At 36.6% G+C, this 14,133-nt stretch overlaps 1 long non-coding RNA gene across 1 annotated transcript; it reads left to right on the top strand.

Moving 5' to 3' along the window:
* The first annotated feature begins 9,039 nt into the window (after window positions 1-9,039).
* On the top strand, window positions 9,040-11,073 carry LOC137744120 (uncharacterized). Its single transcript, XR_011069588.1, has 6 exons — window positions 9,040-9,086; window positions 9,259-9,598; window positions 10,167-10,226; window positions 10,381-10,442; window positions 10,827-10,913; window positions 11,006-11,073. It is a non-coding gene; the product is annotated as an uncharacterized lncRNA (long non-coding RNA).
* The last annotated feature ends 3,060 nt before the right edge of the window (window positions 11,074-14,133 follow it).

Genomic DNA, 14,133 nt, shown 5'->3' with positions numbered 1-14,133 from the left:
CTATCCATCTGACCCCTACTCAATTGCCTTCGCAACATGATAGAACTCCACATTTTGAAAATGGGAAAGCTCATTCCATTTGTATTTAGAATTTGGGGTTGGCTTCTAGGGAATAGCAAAGGCAATTGGTGGTATACTTGTAGCACATTGGTGAAAAGTAGCAGACCTTCCTTGTAATTTACTTACAAAAAGCTCAACAAAAAGCGTCCTCCAAATGAATCCCTTCAAAGAATGGTCTAGCCTACTCAGAAATGGACCAAGCATCGGAGGAAGAATGGTAATTTGAAAGATACTCCCACAAGAATATATATCAGGAAAATGATGGTCAACCCAACTCAGAAACTTATCGCTGCTAGCAACTTGGATATAGTCTATAGGGGTTGATTCATCCCTAATCCGAACAATGTTCCACAAAGGCTTGAGCAGCTGCAACAACGTGGCAGTCTGAAACTCAAAGTTTCCACGAATAATCAAGTCCAAGAACTTAGACAACATACGTTCTGCATAATCTTCTCCTAATTGCATCATATGTGGTTGCTTTTCCGAGAAGAGTTCTCTGCCCAAATTATCACATGGTTGTCCTCCATGGGTCTGCAACTCATCCATGAACTGCGAGACCATAATTGTTCCATCACCCGACCTCAACTTTGCAAGCTGGGACACATACTTCTCATGAGCATAATGGGATGACCCCAACACCGTAATAGAAGAACCTGCAGCAAGCCCACAAGGAAGATACATCAACTTATTGTAAATCTTAAGAATGCTCAAGAGTTTACGTTAATTGCATACCCCTTTAATGAGAGGCTGCATGTATTTATATTCATTTCAAAGTACATCAGGGAAAGCAATCCCTATTTACAAGGCTTTTCAAAATTCAAAGATTACAACAAACTGGAGGAAAGATATATATCCGAGAGCCAACAAACATTTGTGGGAGTTGTAACCTAAGCTAACTCTTCATGGATAAGAGTTTAGATCAATCACAACTTCCTGAAGTCTCGGAAGTGAGAGTCACAGACTGACGTGGTCTATCATCCCCCCGCAAGCTAACAGGTGGAGGAACAACGGAAAGCTTGGAAACAAGAAGCTTGAATCTTGTTGATGACAATCCTTTTGTGAACAGATCAGCAACCTGATCTTGAGAACAAATATAATTAACAAGTAACTGACGACGTACCACCTTCTCTCGAACGTAATGATAATCAACCTCCAAGTGCTTTGTCCGAGAGTGAAAAACGGGATTAGATGCAAGAGCAATGGAGGAAATATTATCACACCAAATTGTGGGTATGTCAAGATGCAAGTACAAGTCTCTAAATAAAGACCTGAGCCACGAAATTTCTGCAGCAGTGTAAGCAAGTTGCCTATATTCAGCTTCAGAACTGGACCTACTAACAGTCTTTTGTTTCTTCGAACTCCAGGACACGAGATTGGACCCAAAATAAATACAGAAACCACCCGTTGAATGTCGAGTATCGGGATTTCCAGCATAATCAGCGTCAGAATAAGCCGTGAGATTAGTAGAACCAGGTTTGTAGACAAGGCCATGATTGTATGTGGCCTTTACATACCGAAGAATCCTCTTGACTGCCTGCCAATGTGTAGTTTTGGGAGACTGCATGAACTGACATACCTGGTTTACAGCATAAGAAAGGTCTGGTCTCGTGATAGTCAAGTATTGTAGGGCACCCACAACACTCTTGTACATCTCGGGATTGTTGTGTGGCTCACCATCATACGCACTAAGTTTGTGACCACTAGGAACTGGAGTAGAAACTGGTTTTACATCCAAAAAATTTGTGCGTGTCAGCAGATCCAAGGCATACTTTGCTTGATTGAGATGCATTTGTTGACCAAAATAATGAACTTCGACCCCCAAAAAATAATGCAGAGGACCTAAGTCCTTCATTGAGAATAAAGTACCCAATTTCTTGATCAACCTGGACATATGGCAAGGGCTATTTCCTGTCAACAGGATGTCATCCACATAAATCAATAAAATCAAATAGACCCCACGGTGATTGAAAACAAATAAACTGTAATCACAAGTTGACCCGTGAAACCCTAATTGAAGAAGAAACTCTGAAAACCGAGTGAACCACGCTCGAGGAGCTTGTTTCAAGCCATAGATGCTTCGTTGTAATTTACACACATGATTAGGATACTGCTGATCAACAAAGCCAGTAGGTTGCCGCATATATACATCTTCCTGTAAAAAACCATGCAAAAATGCATTTTGGACATCTAGTTGTCTTACATGCCACCTTTTGGAAACTGCTAAACTGAGAATAAGTCGAATAGTGCTGTGCTTGACCACAGGACTAAAAGTCTCTGTATAATCAAGACCAGACTGTTGATGAAATCCATTTGCAACTAACCTGGCCTTGTGCCTCTCCACCGAGCCATCTGCCTTCTTTTTGATCTTGAACACCCATTTATTGGGCAACAAATTCATAGTAGGTTGATAAGGAACAAGTTTCCACGTACCACAACGTTGCAATGCATTAAACTCTTGGACCATGGCATCACGCCATGCTTTTGTCTTGACTGCTTGACTATAGCACGGGGGTTCAACAAAAGAAAAATCAGTAGAAACATGCAATGCATATTTGGGATTAGGTTTGAGTATTCCTGACTGCGAACGAGTGGTCATACGTGACAATGGCTCAGAGAGCGGACGGATCTGAGTATGGGCAGTATCTGAAGATGATACGGACGGATGGTAGTGTGGTTCAGAAACTGCTGCTTGCTCATTTAAATTAGGGTGAGGAGAGACAGGGGTAGGTGAAGATAAAGTAAGTGGCAGGTTTGTAGGGAGTGAGAGGTTTGGACTTTGGGGAGGGTTAGTCAATGGAGTAGCAGCGGGATGTGATGGAGGCAAACTGTCTAAGGTATGGGATAAAGGCAGTGAGTTGGTGGAAGATATTAAATTAGGAAAAGTAAACAAAAGATCAGGAGATGTAACAATACCTATTTGATCAACGTTTTCCAGTGGAGATGTGAGTTCCTTAAATGGAAATGAGTCCTCATCGAATAGAACATGGCGAGACAAATAGATTCGCCTCGTGGACAAGTCCAAACATTTGTACCCTTGATGATTCAGTGAGTACCCTAGAAACACACACGGTTTTGACTTGGGTTGAAGTTTATGTTGGGAATAAGGCACAAGCCAAGGAAAACACTTACAACCAAAGACCTTAAATGTCTCGTATTTGGGAAGTTTGCCAAATAATTTTTCATATGGTGATTGATAAGACAAAAGCCGAGTGGGCAGCCTGTTGATTAAATAAGTGGCTGTTAAACAAGCATCAGGCCAATATTTGTTGGAAATATGAGAATGAGAAAGCATGACAATTCCAGTTTCGACAATGTGGCGATGTTTTCTTTCGGCAATACCATTTTGCTCAGGATGTTTAGGGCATGAAAATCTTTGAGAAATTCCATGTTTGGCAAGAAAAGTTTGAAACACACGACTCTTATACTCTCCTCCTTCATCACACTGAAAAATTTTAATGGAAGTATTGAACATATTTTCCACTTTAGATTTAAATGTGACAAATATTTCAAACACTTCAGATTTGTTTTTAATGGGAAAGATCCAAGAGTATCTAGAATAGTCATCCACAAATAAGACATAATATTTAAAACCTTCATGAGAAACAACGGGAGAACACCAAACATCCGAATGAAAATTTGCAAAGGAAATTGGGAAACAGACTCAGAAGCACGAAAGGGGAGTTTAGTACTCTTTCCTAATGGACATGATTGACAAAACATTGCATCAGAAGTACCATGAATTGGTACTCGCTTATTTGAAACTAAATACTTAATAATAGACGATGAAGGGTGACCAAGGCGTGAATGCCATTTTTCGGCCGAGACTCGGACGCCTACACACACTGAAATAGGGTAATTGGACTGTCCACCGCCACCAGAAAATGGGTATAAGCCATTCTCACATCTCCCGTGGAAAAGCGTCTTCTAGGTCTTGAGGTCCTTAACAAGGAAAAAATGAGGAAATATGAGTAAATAACAATTATTATCTAGGGTAAACCTATGGGCAGAAATAATATTGGTTGAGGCAGTGGGACATCTTAGAATATTTTGTAATTCAAATGAGCAAGACGGAGTTTGAATTGTATTTGAACCAAGATGAGAGATAGAGAGACCAGTATCGTTACCTACACCACCAACATTTTCATTACCATGATACTCTTTTGGATTGATCAAGCTTTGAAGATCTGGGGTGACATGTGCATTAGCACCGCTGTCAAGCAACCACTGTCCATTAGATTGCTTGTTGATGGTGACCGGTGATGTTGCCATAGCAGTAAGTCTCTTAGCTGGAATGCGCCCTTCATATGCTACATTCATCCTTTGATAACAATCTAGGGCAGGATGCCCTTGTTTTCCACATATTTGACAGGTGAGTTTTTCACATGTAGCCGTGAACTTCTCACCATTGCAAGCCGAGTTTAGGCGTTGAGTATTACTGCGAGGAAAGAAACCTCGCTGGTTGGCAGCACCACCACCTCGTGCAGACGGAGACACACCACGTCCAGCACCTCGAAATCGTCCACCACGACCTCGAGTAGTCACAAATGCAGTCACAGGAGCAACCTCCATAGTAGGAGCAGTTTGCTCAGCCATCCTTCTCTCCGTTGTCAGTAAGAGAGCCTCAAGTGTAGGGTACGTGATTGGAGTATCACGTGCCTGTGCAGCACTCACAATCATTTCATAAGCAGCACCTAGATTGTTCAGAATAATCTGGACAAGCTCATCATCATTCACTGGTTGCCCAGCAAGGGCAAGGTTGTCAGAAATCGAGTTCATGCGATCAAGATAGTCTGCAATAGCCATATCTCCTTTTTTGGTTTGCATCAGTTCATTCCGAAGGAACAAGATACGATTTTGGGACGAGGAAGCATACCTTTGCTCGAGAGCCTCCCAGGTATCATGAGAGCATCTCTTGCTTGCCACAACCGATAGCACAGATGGCGTGAGGGAGCCATTTATCCAACTCAATATCATTTGATCATGATGAACCCAGGTTGTGTATGCAGGATTGATGTCAGTTGCACCAGGAAGCTGTTTGGGAGGACATGCAATGGACCCATCTACATAACCCATCAAGTCACGACTCCTGAGAATGGGGAGAATCTGAGCCAACCATAGAGGATAGTTGGTTCGATCCAGTTTGATATTGACGACTGTCGTCATGGACGAGAAGGAGTTCGTAGCAGGTAATGCTGGGTTGGGACTGGAGATGTTTGGGGTTGCAGCACCGTTGGAACTATCAGCCATTAGGAAAAAAAAATTGGATCTGTGTCGTTGGACTTGCTAAGGCTCGTATACCATGTAAATCTTAAGAATGCTCAAGAGTTTACGTTAATTGCATACCCCTTTAATGAGAGGCTGTATGTATTTATATTCATTTCAAAGTACATCAGGGAAAGCAATCCCTATTTACAAGGCTTTTCAAAATTCAAAGATTACAACAAACTGGAGGAAAGATATATATCCGAGAGCCAACAAACATTTGTGGGAGTTGTAACCTAAGCTAACTCTTCATGGATAAGAGTTTAGATCAATCACAACTTCCTGAAGTCTCGGAAGTGAGAGTCACAGATTGACGTGGTCTATCACTTATCTCTTATTGCCAATACTTCCCCACTCATTGATAACCATGAGGGACATGACTCTGGGTTTCCTCTCAAATCTCCTTCAACTTAGCCACATCTTTATCATCTTTATAGCTTGACATTGGCAAGATTTCTTTCCACGAACCCAGTATGAATGTCAAGACCTCGGTAAACCCATTCCTTGCAATCTCTAATCTGATGAGTTTAGTGTATTCATAAGCAATTGCAACATCCTCCACAATATCCCAAGCATCCAGGTTGCTACTCAAAGATATTATCTGTATTCAGTCTCTTAGACATGTCCTCAAACAGTTCCAGTATAGCATGCAATTACACCAAACAAAAGCAATACCTCAGATCCAGTTTTTGTGGTATCGGGGAACGAGTGCTTAAGGATTGGCCACGGATCAATGGTCATCGTAGAAGCATGAATCACTGTCTTCGATGCCGGAAGAGAAAATGTGGTTGCAATAGAATCGTTCGACTGTGGCTTGACAGTCGAAGTTGCCAGTGCTCGTAACAACGGTGAAGATGAGAGCAGCGGTGAAGCTTCGATTGTCGCCGGAATACGTTGCGCTTGGACTCCTCCAACACAAATTGGGCTCCGAGGTAGCTGGATAGGCTCAATCACAGGAGAAACATAATGATCGGTGGCAAGAGGGGCAGAGATGCCTTCCCCGACGCTTCGAGAGTGCAGCTCATTACGAAATTTATCGAAATAGGCAGGAAGCTTGGTTGCAAAGGCCTTTTCGATATCAGCGTCAATGAGAGAAGGTAATGAGGCCATCGTAGCCTATAAGGAAGCAACACGATCTTCCAGGGAAGAGAAACGAGGGGCAGCGGATCCAAGAATCGATATGGGTGATACCATTGTTAAAACCCAAATCTCAACCCTAGCTCAACCTTAACCATTGCACATAGAAGAAAGGGAAGGAGGAAGATACAAGGAGCAGAGCTCCAATATTTTTGTACTGATTTCTTTTGTAAAATTCTGATCTGTTTACAAACCAAAGAGCATGTGCTCCAATACATGAAGTGTGACTACTGCCGGCTGCCATTTATAACAAATCCCCCTAATGACAAGTAAAACACTCAATTACACTCTTAATTAGAGCATAAACCTCAATTACAAATTGTGTACATAAAAGAAGACAAAACTTAAAAAAATTGAATTTCATGAAAATTTTGATAAGTAAAGAGATTGAAACTAAAACGAGAAAAAAAAAATTAAAATTGAACAAAACCCTAACCCAATTTAAGGCCCTTTTCGAAATTCCTCATACCTTAAAATTTAAATTTCAAAAGTAAAAGAGGAAGGCAAGTTATGGGTATATTCAAGATTTCTTGGCAAATAAACGGGAATTAAACAACCAATTTCAAATTAGAAATGTATGCAATCATTGGAGAAAATTTACTCAGTCTTTTTCCTGTAAATACGTTTACTAACTTGTACCATGTACAAAAACTAATCACATAAGATATGACTTGAAAATATAATAATATTCAGATTTACGTTATAGAATTGAAAGAGAGTTAAACTCTCCTTTTACCCAATAAACAATCCCTCTCTCTTTGTAAACCAATCCAACCAAACCTTTCTTATTTATCTTAAACATATAAAACCAACACATTGTGTGATAGTAAAGATAAAATTTTTTTTTTTTTTTTTTTTTTTAATTTTATGAAATGATATGGGTTTGTCAAGTCAAATTATATATAAGACTTTGTTGTCGGACTATATTATAGATGAATGATAATTTATTAAAGTTAATTGGTGTGGGTACTAAACACGGCGAAAGAACATGAATTTTTTTTAAAATGAAGGTACAAAGTGTTCTTGGTGCTTGAAGATGATACGAGTGAAATCAATGTTCTAATCATTGACAAATCAGGTAAAAAGGGTTTTTAGCATGGCCTGTAAAGATTTGGTCTTCAATCGATCATCAGATCAAAAACAATTGCCAAGTGAGTTTCTCAGACTAATAGGCCAAAGAAAAAATTTTCACCTCCAGTTTGGAAGCAAGAGAAATTCATTGAACTCAAACGATTTCCTCATCTACAACATTTCTGAAGACCTTAGCATCCAGCCAGCAACTCCACAGTCCATTAGCAGAGAAATTGCAATCTCTTCTATAACAGTTTCATCTTCCACTACACCTATTGAGACAACTGGGGAATCACATAAAAGAAAAAGAGAACCAATTAGAAGAACTCTTTTTACAGATTCTGAAAAAAGGTTATACAACTTATGCTCTGTATAACATTATTTTTAACTACATCTAAAATTAATCTCAATCTAATCCAAATTTAATTTTCTGATTTTTTTGATATCTTAACACAGTGAAACAGAAGAGATCTCTGAAGCAAATGTGCAAGATTTCGATCAAGTTCCGATTAAACTGTTGAAAAAAAAAATCCTCCCCAACTAGCTCAAAAACAGACGTTGCTGCACAGAAAAAAAATTAGTTTTCTTACTGCTTCTTTCATACTATAAATCTATTCATGTACAAACCGTATTCCATGTGTATTAACATTTGCTTCTGCTTTTGTATTTTTTTTCCAATTACCCAAATTTTTTATCTGCAGTGACTGCTCCAAGGAAAAAAAAAAAACTTTCGCTGCTCTACAGAGGATATTATCATCTGTTGTCCAAAACAGAACAGTGTTGACTAATATTTTTTGTCTGTAAATAGTCCTTGCTAACATGAATTCCCCATTTTTTGGTGTATAGAAACAATCTGGTGATACCAATCAGCATCTAGGGTAGTTATCAAGGGGGAATATCAGGATAACCACTTTTGTATGTGTATGTGGAAGAAATTTTAACAATCCGAATGCTTGGGTTTCCTGGTGAGTTCTTTGATATATTTGTTTCGAGTTTGGTTTTTGAATTCTCTTTTCTTTGTTGAAATTTTTGTGATTTTAATTTTAAAAATCTGGGTTTTTTTGTTCAATGGTTTGGTCCATCTTATTAGCTTTCTCACTAGAGATCTCTGCCATTGTTGCTCCACCAAACTTCCGTCCGCTCCTTCGAATCAGGTACAGCTTCTTTCATTTTCTTTTGTTTCCGGGCAAATTTAGGGCTCCAAAGTTATGTTGGTCTGTATACAATGAAATTGAATTTTGATTTTGTGTTTCGGCATACCCTTACTGGAATTTTGTGATTTGGGATTTGTAGAAGTTAGTGGCGATTCAAAACTGTTAACTGGGATGAGAATTAGAGTGATTTGAAATCGGAGAGCAAGGAATTGCAGGTGGGTAGTGATAAATGATAATGGTGAGGATACTATGATGATAACACAAATTCACTATTTTGCAGAGTTTTGAAGGTTGATTTTTTTTCTTTTCCTTTGTCATTTTGATTTTTGATTTTTGTATTTTTTGTATTTTTGAACAGGTGGTGTTCTGGTTTTTCATTCCTTCTCATCACTTCTACAAGAGGTTAGTTTTCTTTTCTGCATTTAAAGAGTGTTTACAAAAAAATTGTATGTAACTGATTTTCTGCTATAATGTTTTGAAATTCCTTATTTTACTTGAATGTATTAGTGCTTGCTTTTGCTTTCACCCAACTACCAAATTCAGTTTTGTTTGTATGGTAACATGGATTGCTCAGGTTAGGTAGGAGAGGATGGAGGTGAGAAATACAATTGAGAAAGATATGCTGAGAGGTTTACAAAACACCTTTGAAGCTGTCAGTGAGGATTCTTCTGTTTAAAAGTAGGAATTTTTGAATTTTTTGTGGAATCGATGTTTTGTTTTCGACCGAGTTTATAAAGGATTGCTTGGACAAGTACAAGGTGTTTGGGATTGAAAGGTTGGGAGAGGCCACAGATGGGTTCAGAGAGAGTAGCTTGATTGAAGGGTTTGTGTATAAAGTTTTCATTAATGGGGATTTCTATGCCATCAAGAAGATGAAGTGGGACGTGTGTGAGGAGCTCAAGATCTTATAAAAGGTATTTTCAGCTTCTTCTTCTCTTTTTTTCCTCTGTTTTTTGTTTCTTAATTTTTCGGTCTTTCGTAAAACTTTCATCTTTTGTGTAGCACACCATTTGTGGACTTAATTTTGACTGTTTATAATTTCCTTTCCAAATATCTGATTATGTTTTCAATTTTTTTACTACAATGTGTTAATATTTCTAATTACTAAATCAAATGATCACCATTCTATTTAACTGAAGAAAAAAAAAATTCCAACATTAAATTATCCTTATCATTCACAGAAGTGTGCTTCTCAAGCTTTGTTCTATGCAAATTTTAATGCACTTGACACTCACTTCAGGATCACTGGCATTAATCAAATAAGGTGACCAAATTCTTATTATTGATCATTCAATACCTTCTCTCTTTGCTAAGTTTTTTTCACCCCTCTTAAAACTTAATAACTTTGATATGCTTCAAGTTATTCCTTGGTATAGAACCCATCTCATCTGCTTTCAAAATTATAAGATGTTGTTTTACATAATTATGTGAATTATTGAATTTTCGAGAGAAATTGATTTTAATTTTTTTTATTTTATTTAGGCAGGCAAGAGAAAGGAATTGACAAAGCAGAAAGTTTTAGAGAAAGCTAGAAGGCTTCAGGTAATAATCGTGAATGTATTTTGGGTTATTCTTCTTTTCATAGGCTCGAAATGCAGTGCTTATTTTGTGGTTGACAATTTTCCTCGAAAGGTATTAAGATAGTTTTTTTTGTCAAATTTTCCTTGCTTTGTGGTTAATGGTGGGAATAAAACAGGTAAAAAAACTGCATGCTTCAAAGGAAAAAACACAGCAGCGCACACTTGGAAATAACTGGAGGTATTGGCAAACCTCACTCTGTACATACATGCTTTACAATTCATGGAAAACCACAGCTCCTGAAAATGAAAGTAGCAAATATGATGTATTGGACTAATATTTTAGTAGCATGTTTCTTGCGGTGTTGGAGTTATGTCAGGATGGGTAGTTTACCCTTGGGTGTGGGTTGATGGTTGTACACACATTACATTTGTGTTATGATACTTAAAAATAACATCTTATTTCGGGGATGAATTTATTTCTACTCATCGTTTAGGCATTGAAACTGATGCAATCTTAACTTCTTGATAGAATAGAAGTAGATATCTGTTTTGTATTCTCCACACTTCTGTCTAACTTCTTCTTGAGTGATAGTTTAGTTAATTTTTTATTACTTTCTTGCAGGTTACATACATATGGTTTATATGAACTAAGAGTTTTTGGTGATGGGAATTATCAGACATCTACAATAATGAGGATGCAAAGTAATAGGTTTGTCATTTTTTATTTATAATTTTATATTAATTTCTTATTGTTTCGTAGGTTAATAATTATGCGACTGATTATATTTTATTGTGTTAAAGTGTAGCAAAATAGAGCGGGAGTGAAAAATGAATAAGGGTAAGATTTTCAAGCTATCCAAGGGCTTTAGTATAACAAAAAGTCTTGACATTTTAAACTTTTTTTCCTATTTACTTTTAAATTTTTTCAGCCTCTCAAATCCATTTTGTGCATTAGTTTTAAATTTTCGCTTTAACTTCATTAGTTTGATTCTAATTCAATAAATTTGTGCAACATACAATTTTCTATTAGCAAAAGAATTGACATTTGAATAGAAGCTGTAGTCTTGCTTGATATTACTAGACTCGCAGGTAAAAAACTCAACCTTTTCCTATCTCTAAATGTTGATTCCTCACCATTCAACTTGGAGTAATTCCTTTTTATTTCCAAGCCTTGAATGTTATAAACCATTACATTTTTAAAACTGTAAGTTGATGATTACATCGGTCCATTTCTTGAAAAATTTAAATTATCAGATGATGTCTCATGATACCAACTCCGCTAATAAGGGCATTATGAATCCACCCAAATGTAACCTTCTTATTCCCTTTTTCCAACATTTAGAATATATATTTTTTTTATCATGCATATTACCGTTCTTCATTCTAGATTTGATTCGTTTAGTATTAAAGCTGATGCAAGGATTAATATCTCGTTGTACCACTGCAGCTTCTGGGGTGTGAATATTTTCCATTTTTAGCTTATCCTTGAGTAGGGAATTTTGATGAATTTATATTTACTCCTCTGTTTTTTGGTGTTTTCAGGCGATTAGAGCTGAATATGGAGAAGTTTTTGAGACTTTAAGAATTAATGGACCTCTCAAGGTTGACGTGGTAAAAGAGTTTATGGATTTACACGTATAGTATTCAAATTGTTCTCTATGTTCTGTTGAATATAATTTACTGGTAATACTTTCTGCTGGTATGACTTATTACTATTAATTTTACTCTGAGTAGGAGTTTTTGAACGATAAACTGTAAGAAGGTTTTCTTAAATGAATACGATGTGCCATGAAACGAGATGAAGTTTATGGTCTTGTATTCTTTTTTGACGATGTCATTATAAGTTTCTATAACACTTGTTATTTAAACAGCATTTGATGGTCTTATATTCTTTTTTGACGATGTCATTATAAGTTTTTCCGGTTAGGGTTTTCAAGTTACTTGACGATGTCAATATAAACTTACACGAATTTTGTTTTTTCATTGTTAATCTACTGATGCTAGGGATAATTTGAGTTGAGCTTTTACATTCTTTTGAACATTTTTCATTTCTAACTTGCAGGGTCAATGTCATTGTACAACTTTCAACAATTGTTTGTTCTGTCCTTCTCCCTTTTGTGTAATTTTAGTCAATTGAACTACTCTTTTTAGCTTAAGATTGAACTGAAGTGCTAAGAACTTAGTTAAATAAAAATTTAATTTGGTTTGATGACATTTTGGTGTTTGGTGTTGAATGCATGGTTATTAGTTACACAGACATTGGATACATGATCTTTCATATGTTTTTACCATAATATATTATAGTCTCGCAACAACGCGTGGGTCACATTTTCTATTTACAACTACACGATCGCAAGGACAACATTTGGAACAGCAGGACCACAAGGACTAATCAATTCCAGTCCAGCTGGCTTGGTAAGTACCAAACGACGGATATTACTCCAATCAATCAAGTCCCATTCAGTCCAGCACTACAAGTCATATTCATGCCAGTCTATGGCCCACCATCGTACCCCTCTCTCTTCTGTGTCTCTCTGCGCAATGCCACACCTTCATTGCACACCACCTTCTTGGTCTTTAGTTATTATTGTTCAATAATTAAGATCTTATTAATTTTTAGATTTTAATCGTAGCTCTTAATATTAATGAATTTACATGTTTTTGGTTGGAGCAGAAGCAATTTGCTTAGCTTTACACTAGTCCCAAGTATCGTTTCTAATACATTTTGCTTTCCGTACAAATTTCTCCAGCAAAAAATAATTTTGCTACGTGTATGGGGTCTGATCATGGTCGTCAATAATTTGCGAGCTCCCCACAAGCGTCGAACTGTTAGAAATTTAGCAGCAGTCCATGCAAATATACGCGAATCACCTTAGAGTCTGTTTGTAATTGCTTTTTTAAATTGATGTGAGCATGGGATGTTTATAAAAAAAAAAATTTTGGAAAGGTTAGAGCATCTCCAACAGGGCCTAACTAAATGAAGTTCTTTGCTATTTTAACAAAAAAAAATTGCAGAAAAAAGTTCTATTAAACTACTTAATTGACTAGCTAAATATATTTAGAAAATTTCATTTTAATCTTTAAAAATTGTGAGTTTTAAAATCTTTTATATATAAAGCCAGAGCCTCAAATTAGGGTCACGACCTCAACAAAAATGATTAAGATCAGAATGCCCCTCAACCAAAAAAATAAAATAAAAAGAAACAAAGAAGAATGCGTAAAATAATATAAGGGTAATTTTGTAAATTTACTTTTTAATAATTTTGTCTTAGGACAAGTGAGTAGGCAATCTGACAGAGGTAGGAGCAATTAAGTGTGAACGGTCATTGTTGAATATATCACTGCCAACTCATCTCTGCCAGCTCATCAAAACAGTTGTAAAGGATTGGATGATGTAATAGTTAGTTGAAAGAGTTAGTCCTCTAGTCAGCTATATATAGCTATTGTAAACAGATAGTAAAGTGAGTTCATTGAGTTTAATACAAAAGCTTCATTCATTTCTTTCTCACATTTCTCTTCTCTCTGTAAAACTTCATTTCTTGATTTTATAATTGTTCATCTCTGCTACTTCTCCAATGTAGGTAACACATATCATCAAAATATACGAACATAACATCTTAAGAGGCGTGTAATGTCAGTTATAAAAAAAAAAGTTTTTCGCACGTGGATAATAATGTGATTAAATTAGTTATCAAATGATTGTTTTTTTTTTTGACAAACGATATTATCTACACTAAGGGGTGAGGTTGGGCTTAGCCTCACAATGAGCTAGTAATATTGTGATTCAATCAATTGTTTATTCAATATTATTTTCTTTATTTTTAATATAAATTCTATAGAGATCAATTTTATTATGTGAATTCAATTGCTTTAATTGGTTTATGAGAGATTTTTTCTAGCATGATATAATATTATTTATTTATCATGTA

This window comes from Pyrus communis, chromosome 9 (genome assembly GCF_963583255.1).
Source record: "Pyrus communis chromosome 9, drPyrComm1.1, whole genome shotgun sequence".
Lineage (NCBI taxonomy): Eukaryota > Viridiplantae > Streptophyta > Magnoliopsida > Rosales > Rosaceae > Pyrus > Pyrus communis.
The sequence above is the reverse complement of the archived record's forward strand: the minus strand, read 5'-3'. Positions and strand labels throughout refer to the sequence as shown.